The sequence below is a fragment of the Giraffa tippelskirchi genome, chromosome 10, assembly GCF_054371585.1.
Source record: "Giraffa tippelskirchi isolate mGirTip1 chromosome 10, T2T-mGirTip1v1.2.pri, whole genome shotgun sequence".
Lineage (NCBI taxonomy): Eukaryota > Metazoa > Chordata > Mammalia > Artiodactyla > Giraffidae > Giraffa > Giraffa tippelskirchi.
The window spans coordinates 132,716,177-132,724,149 of record NC_137284.1 but is presented as its reverse complement, the minus strand read 5'-3'; the positions used below and the strand labels follow the sequence as shown (position 1 = coordinate 132,724,149).

Genomic DNA, 7,973 nt, shown 5'->3' with positions numbered 1-7,973 from the left:
AGTATTGATATTTTTATATAATTATTGAATATCAAAAGTAGAATTTTATTAGAAATGCATTTCTTATTGAGATTAGTGATATTTTTTCAGTTAGTTCTTACCTCTGTGAATGTGTAAGAAATTGTTAGAGTGGGACAGAGTCCTACACAAATTGTATTTTGATTTGTTTTGATTTTATAGATATGGACACAGAAGTTATTTTCAAAGAAATCAGTAGAGAAGAATGGGAAGAAATTTTATTTCTTTTTCATAGCTGTGTCACTCAATTCCTTAAATACCAAAAGTCACAGTGATCTATCATCAAAAATCATTTTTAATTATAATCTGGTTGACACATATTTGAAGGCCAAAATCCCAGTAATATGTCACCAAAATCTATTTTTAACCATTTTAAGTTAAGTTCCATTTCAAATTGGCAATAGCAAAGAACTAAAAAGTACTTGATTTGAAAAATGATTTATTGCCCAGGCATTATTGTCCAAGCTTTCTCAATATCTGGGAATTAAACCAAAACACTTTACAAACACATACCAAATGGCTATAAATTATACCTACTATTCTTTTATTTAGAGGTGTATTATTTAACCCAATAAGCCCAAAAGGGTTAAAAAAAATCAAAATGTTATTTCATTAGTCTCTTTCTAATACAATATTTTTGTGTTAAATTCTTTTTTATCTTATTGTGTGCTTTAAATTTAGTTTTATCAATACTTTGGATTGCAGAAATAATTTGTTAAATTTATGGAGAATGTCTGCCCTTCAACTTAATCAGCAAAGCATCCCCAAGCTAATCAGACTTACATTTTGTCAGAAAAATTTTGCCTTCATATTTCAATTCAGACAAATGTATTAATAGGCTTTTTAAGCATTATTATAAATGACTTTATGAAATAAATTATATATAAAGAGATTGCCAAGAGCAGTTTTTAGGATTAAAATGATGTCAATCACAAATAATTAATATATTATAAAAATAATAAACCAATAAGCTATTTCTTCTTACTTAATTTGTCACAGTTTAGTGAAATGTTCAGTTATAAACTATAAGTTCTTTATAAAGCAGGAGGGGTAATATAAAACTTGGTGATCCTTCAATACATGTAAGGGTTGATCCGTTAGCTAATGATATACTACCATTGCAAAGCAACCAAGCACATAATAACATCAGTGTCCTAGGATAATAAACATTTATAAGTAGTTCTCACATTTATTTCTAGTGTCAGTTGATCTAGGTTGGCTTGGACTGGATTTCCTAATTTGCCTGGGAGTTAGCTGATCTAGACTGGGTTCAGAGTGGCGGTGGGTCAGCTTTTTTGCATAGCTGTCTTGGTGGTTTTCTAAGATGAGCATGTCTTTCATAAGGCAATGGCAGAAACAAAAAAGACAAGTATTTCCAAACATGTGAGCCTCTTGTGGCTTAGGCTAAAAGTTAGCATATTATTTCTCATTTTGTTGGCCAAAACAGGTCACAAGACACACCTTGGAGTGGAAAATCACGCTGGGTCCTCTGGAGAGAACATGATATAGCTGTGTAGTTAAGGACACAGACACAGGAAGGAATGGAGAACTGACGCCATTCAGTCTAATTCAGTATACCACTGCCTGGGTAATGAACTTCAGACTTCAGCTTTTGGAAATAATTAAATGTGAATCAAATATCGATACCAGACGTAATTCAATTGTCTTCATTAGCTACCATGATCTAACATTTCCTGTATGTTGAAAAAAGGAAAAAGAGGAAACCCTATAGTGCAAAATCTAATCATTTGGGCAATTGGTGCGTAGTTTTCTTTTTATAACATAAAATAAAATTAGGATGATCATTAATTGGTATAAATTTCTACTTATTGAGAATATCTTATTGAATAAGATATCTTATTGAGTAAGGTGTGCCAAGTTTGAAATATTATGTTGAAATTTTGCCTCTGGATTTTGACCAAGATAGATTGAAAAAGTTGGGTGATGTGAAAGAAAAAGGCTTCCAGCTACAGCTGAGGGAATAAACATCACTCATCTATACTACTTAGACTATTCAAAAGTTATTTTCTTTCCAACTAGATAACATGTCTTAGGGTTGATATTTCAAAAGAGTGGGGAAAAAGAATTGCTTACATTTGAATATCTGCTGGTTTGGTACTTATTTCTTACTGATGGCCACTTTGCTCTTGTCACTTTCTTTCTCGGTGGTGATGCATCCTTTGAAGTTGGTGAGAGAATAAGAAACAACTTCTTAAATAATTATCTTCAGTCTATCATATATCTGAATTTCAAACATTACAACTTGGCTGAAAATAACCCATTTCTTACAGAAACACATGTAAGGTCAGAATAGACTGGGTGTACTACAACTTTAAAATGTGTTTTAAAAGTTACCAGACCGGTCTCCACCTCTTATATTTTACATTTCTTTACTCAAATTAATTCTTTGTGCTTTTTTGATGAGTTTGGAATAATTTTGTCAAGTTAAAGCAACATCTTTTAAGATTTGGCTTGTAATGAGTTTAAATGCATCAGTTCAGTTCAGTGGCTCAGTCGTGTCCGACTCTTTGCAACCCCATGGACTGCAGCACGCCAGGCCTCCCTGTCCATCACCAACTCCAGGAGTTTACTCAAACTCATGTCCATTGAGTTGGTGATGCCATCCAACCATCTCATCCTCTGTCGTCCCCTTCTCCTCCCGCCTTCAATCTTTCCCAGCATCGGGGTCTTTTCAGATGAATCAGCTCTTCGCATCAGGTGGCCAAAGTATTGGAGTTTCAGCTTCAGCATCAGTCCTTCCATTGAATATTCAGGACTGATTTCCTTTAGGATGGACTGGTTTGATCTCCTTGCAGTCCAAGGGACTCTCAAGAATCTTCTCCAACACCACAGTTCAAAAGCATCAATTCTTCGGTGCTCAGCTTTCTTCACAGTCCAACTCTCACATCCATACATGACTACTGGAAAAACCATAGCCTTGACTATGAAGAAATAAACGCATAGATTACCTTGAAGTAGCTATCACAACTTTGCCATATTGTTTTCCTACACAGGATTATGACATTTGCATGCCTATTTATTAAAAAGTCATTAATATTCATAAACTAAAACTTGTCTTCTTCACATTTTTTTCTTAGGTTATTATTTGATATTCTTATTTCTGCTCATGGGAATGAAAATTATTTTTAATTATAATTACTGATTCTCCTTTTTCAATAGGAAAGAATCCCAGAACACATTTTCTGGGTTATTAGTTGAACTAGATGGCCTCAGGATTTTTCCATTTAGGGAATTTTAATTAATGTTTAATAAAGTAAATATTAATTTATACTTTTGAGATGCATATATAAGTTTTATCTTTATTTAATAATTTAGGTACTTTTAAATGACATTCAAACTTTTAAAGTTTTCCACTCCTGAATTTGCAAAATCTTTAGTTTGAAAGGTCTCTGCTTTCTACTTGTCATTGGTTATAATGACCCACTCAGAATTTCAAAGATCTAAGCCCATTCTCTAAATAAAGTATATAGATACAATTAGGTATGTGGCTCATTACTCGCTCACTGAAATATAATTCCTTTGTTCATCCTTATAAAGATATTTTCAGCAATTCAAGTAAGTAAAAGTATTCTGAATAAGATTCCATTAGAAAATTCTAAGGAATATAGAAAGATTTTATGGTTATTTACTTTACCTTAAAAGATTCCTCTTATACAACCACAATAAAATATGTGTCATGGGCATATATTTTGATGTATCTGAAAAAGAAAGTCAGATTTATAGCTTCTGGTTAGAATAGTGAAAATGTATATATTTGATGTGGATCTAGTGATAAGACTATAAGGGTGAATTAAGCAACTGTCATACAGAAATAACAAAAGACAAATGTTTGCCTTTATTTTCTTGTGAAAAGATATGTATTTTAAAAATTATTTTTAGTTCAAAGCCTGATGGAATCAATAATTGTTCAAAAAATAGTCAATCTTTCTCCGAAGTCAAACACAATCACACACCAAAAAGAAGTATAACCCATTATTACTGTGTCATTAGGAGTCATCTTACTCAGTGCCAGCTGAGAATTGATGGCAAAATAGAGAACGACTCCTTTAATTTGCTCACATTCATCTTGAAAGTCAAAAGAACGAATGGACTATTTTCAAAAGATGGAAAGAGGCAATTTATCTTTGTTCACACTGGACAAAATATCTTTGCCCATCAGCAGTAATACATAAAGTAAATAGAAACAAGGATGGAGAATGGGGCGAAATGATAAATTGGGAGAGAGGAAGAGAGAAGAGATAACAAATTTTTAATAAAAGGTGACAATATTATAATTTTTAAATGAAGGAATCATGGAAAGACTGAGAAGAAAAATCAACAGAAACAGTAAAAGAAGAATGGAATAAAGAGACATGTTACAATGAACTGGAGACAAATAGTCTTGGTAGAAAAGAAAATCTGTGAACAAAAAAGAAATAGAGTATTATTACGGTTTAAAATTCTGAACCTCTGATGTCATTTTATTATAATCCATGGAATAATGTAAATATCTGCAAGACCATGCTGACATAAACTGAATAAACAAATCAGTGAGAAGGGACATCCTTTTCCCTACTGAAGAATTCCAATTAATAAATGCTGAAAGAATAAAAGAGAAACAAAATTGCCATTAGGCAAACAGCAAAATAAAAATAGTTGCTGCAGGCATGATCCACCAATGGATGTATTACGCATGAAATTTTGAGGGATAACTGAATATTTGAGTAGCCTCAAATATTTTCCCCAAGATATTTATTAATTACAAGTGAGCAAAGAGTAACTTACTTACAGGGAAAGACTCGAGACCTACAGATTTTTCATTCAAGATAATCACTAGTCACATCACTAGTAATAAGGCACTGACATTATTTTGTGTCCTCTGAAGGGCACAAAACCACTTCTGTGATCTTTCTAAATGTCTAACCCCATGAAATAACATCAGAGAAAAACAAATGAGAGATACTCTAGAAATTAATGACTGATATTCTCCAAAAGTGCAAGATCCTGAAAAACAAAGACTGAAGAATGGTCACAGATTGGAGGAGACTAAGGAGACAGGAAGACAACTAAATGTGATGTAGAATCTTGGATCAGATCTGGAAAAGAAAAAGGTCATTAGTAGAAAACCTGGTGATATTTGAATAAGGTCTGTATTTTAGCTAATAGTAATGTATGGCAACCAACTCCAGAATTCTTACCTGGAAAATTCCACAGGCAGAGGAGCCTGGCAGGCCACAGTCCATGAGGTCACGAAGAGTCAGATATGACTGAGCACACACATGCACACACATACACCACCGTTAATTTCCTTGTTTTGATCTTTTTACTTTGGTTATGTCAGATGTTAACGTTTGGGGGCACTAGGTGAAGGCTATATGGAAATTACTATTTTGCAACTTTTCTGATATCTAAAATTATTTCAAAATGAAAGCTAAAAAAGTTTTAAAAATTCTGGCCTCAAGCAAACATTTTAGGCAAGACTTCTGTTGTAAGAAAAATGTACTGATACATTTATGTGTTTGTTTGCTGTTTTTTGACCTATCAAATGGTGTTTCTCTTCAGTATCTGCATTCTTTACAAGGAGTGACTCTGCACCCTTTTCTCAAGGCGAACACTCAGCACTGGAATTGTCAACTCCAACTAAGATCCTGGAGTTCAGGCTTGGCAATGCGATAAGAACCTTGAGCAGTTATAACCTCCTGGTGACCCCGTGGACTTGGGCGATTACCAAACTGGTAGAAAACATTTGTGACAGGCATTTGCTTATTCTCCTGGTACCAGATAATTCTAGATCCCTATGTTATGAGGTGGATAAGGAGAGGGAAATAACCCCCAATTCACTTAAATCCCCATCAAATGGCTGGACAGAAGTTTGAATCCAGTTTAATTTGATTTAAAGAAAATAATAGGATATTTCTTGCATCTTCAAGATTGTGGATTATGATTTATATTCACTACTTCTCCTAAATCTTCTATTAATTATTTAACAAAACCATAATGAAGAAATACCTACTTCTTTTTTGGAGTAAAATGCAAAGCACAAGTTCTTTAACTTGAAATGATAATATTTCTAAATCCCTCTGTTCCTGCTCTTGGAAAAATCCCTACTACTGACTATTTGGCTCATGCACTTGTAAAATATTGTTTCTCCATCCACCTTTTTTCCTTTTTGAAATTTGGAAGAATTGGTGATTTTCATGATGAGTTTCCATTTCTGTAACTTCAAGGTTCAAGTTGGTGTGCTTTATGGCATGGATTCAGAGAAGGCACCTGACAGGCTCGTCAAACAAGGCCAGAAATAGTTCAGTAACCACTTTCTCTGCTTAGCAACTGGATGAATATCTCTCTCTTGTTTGGTTTAGACAAGCAGCAAACTGTTAATTTACAGAAGACTTTGATTTTCGCTTGATTCTACTAAAGTTCAGAAAAGAAATTCCCAGGGCTACACTCCATCACTACCAATTTCTTGTTCTCCATGGTGTGTGAGCGCATTTCAGGGAGGAGAGAAGAGTTTGATAGATGGCTTATCCAGAATATAAATACCACAGTGTTTGCCAACTGCCACTGTCTTTTATGCCTGGGTAACCTGGATTTGCATTAGAATCCAGCCACAATTTAACAGCATAATTTATGGTGCTTCCAAAAGACCTGCTTTTTTTTTTAATCCCTGGACTGATCATCCAAGTTTATTCTTACTGCCACATTAGCGATTTAGAGGTTTCTATTTTCCCCTTGAAATTGTCAGTTTGATAACTGATAGTTGTACCCAAAGCAAATATTCTTTAAATCATTACAAATAGTTTACAATGACATATTTCTAACTTACATAGCTTTCATTGGACTTTGAAGCCGACACACTTTGATTCTCTGATAAGTTTATGGAAGAGTAACTAACTAGACGATTAAGGTTATACATTTGTTCTCTGCGAGTATCAACACTATGGGTTAGAATATATGTTGTAAATAACTGAAAATGAAAAAGACTGGAGGCCTAGCCACAAAAGTTTCTGATAAGTAAGCTAAGTATGTTAATACATATAAGATAGTTTGCTAACAAGAATGGAAGCACAGCTATGTTGCAATAATATCATTAAAACTTTGATTCATCTATTGCTTCCTCTTCAGATTCCATGATCTCCAAGCACAGCCATGATTTCCAAGTTTATCTGTCAGTTCTTAATCTTTTCATTCAACATATAGAACTAACAACCTAGCAAGAGAGAATATACTGATTCTCCTGGATTTCCACACTTCAGGACTGATTTTTCTTGGTAAATAAATAAAACGGCTACCAATGAACTTTTTCCAAAGGGCTTAAGAGAAGAGAGTATTATTGTGAATATTTTCAAAATGTATATACAATCATACACCTGATTGTTTACTACTAATTATTTACTAATAACTGTTTACTAATAATTTGACTTTCTAGAGTTAGCCTCAAGGAAATGCAAATCTGATGTGGCCACCTCTGAGTTCTAAAAGTGGAAGTCTTTGGAGTCTTCAAAGCAGTGATGAACCCCAGCCACACTAAACTTGAATCATGACAGTATACCACTTACAAGCTGATTCCTTTACTGATTTGTACGGAATATCATCTCTGTGTTACTAACTAGCTATGTGATTTTAGGCAAGTTACCTAGACTTCTTTAAGGCAATTTTCCCTTATCTTAGGTGAAGCTAATAATTTGGACCTTGTGGAGATGTTGTTTGGATTAATTATAATACTAAGAAGGTGTATGGCACATTTCTTTGGGTATATCATAAATATTTAATAAGAAGTAGTAAAATTAAAATATGAGTTCAATGTAATTAATGTTCTTATTACAAAGTCTGTCACCTTTCACTGCTTCTGATATTGTATTGTATTGCTCAGACTTTGAGGTGAGGACCAATCCAGGGGCACAACCTCAGAAAGTTTACATTAGATCATAAGGAATACATCTTATTTGCTTTAC

At 33.6% G+C, this 7,973-nt stretch overlaps 1 long non-coding RNA gene across 1 annotated transcript; it reads right to left on the bottom strand.

The window, feature by feature from the left end:
- Nucleotides 1-222: 222 nt before the first annotated feature.
- LOC145523588 (uncharacterized) lies at nt 223-5,358 on the bottom strand. Its single transcript, XR_014066733.1, has 3 exons — nt 5,217-5,358; nt 3,674-3,737; nt 223-2,960 (listed from the first exon to the last, which is right to left on the bottom strand). It is a non-coding gene; the product is annotated as an uncharacterized LOC145523588 (long non-coding RNA).
- Nucleotides 5,359-7,973: the final 2,615 nt, after the last annotated feature.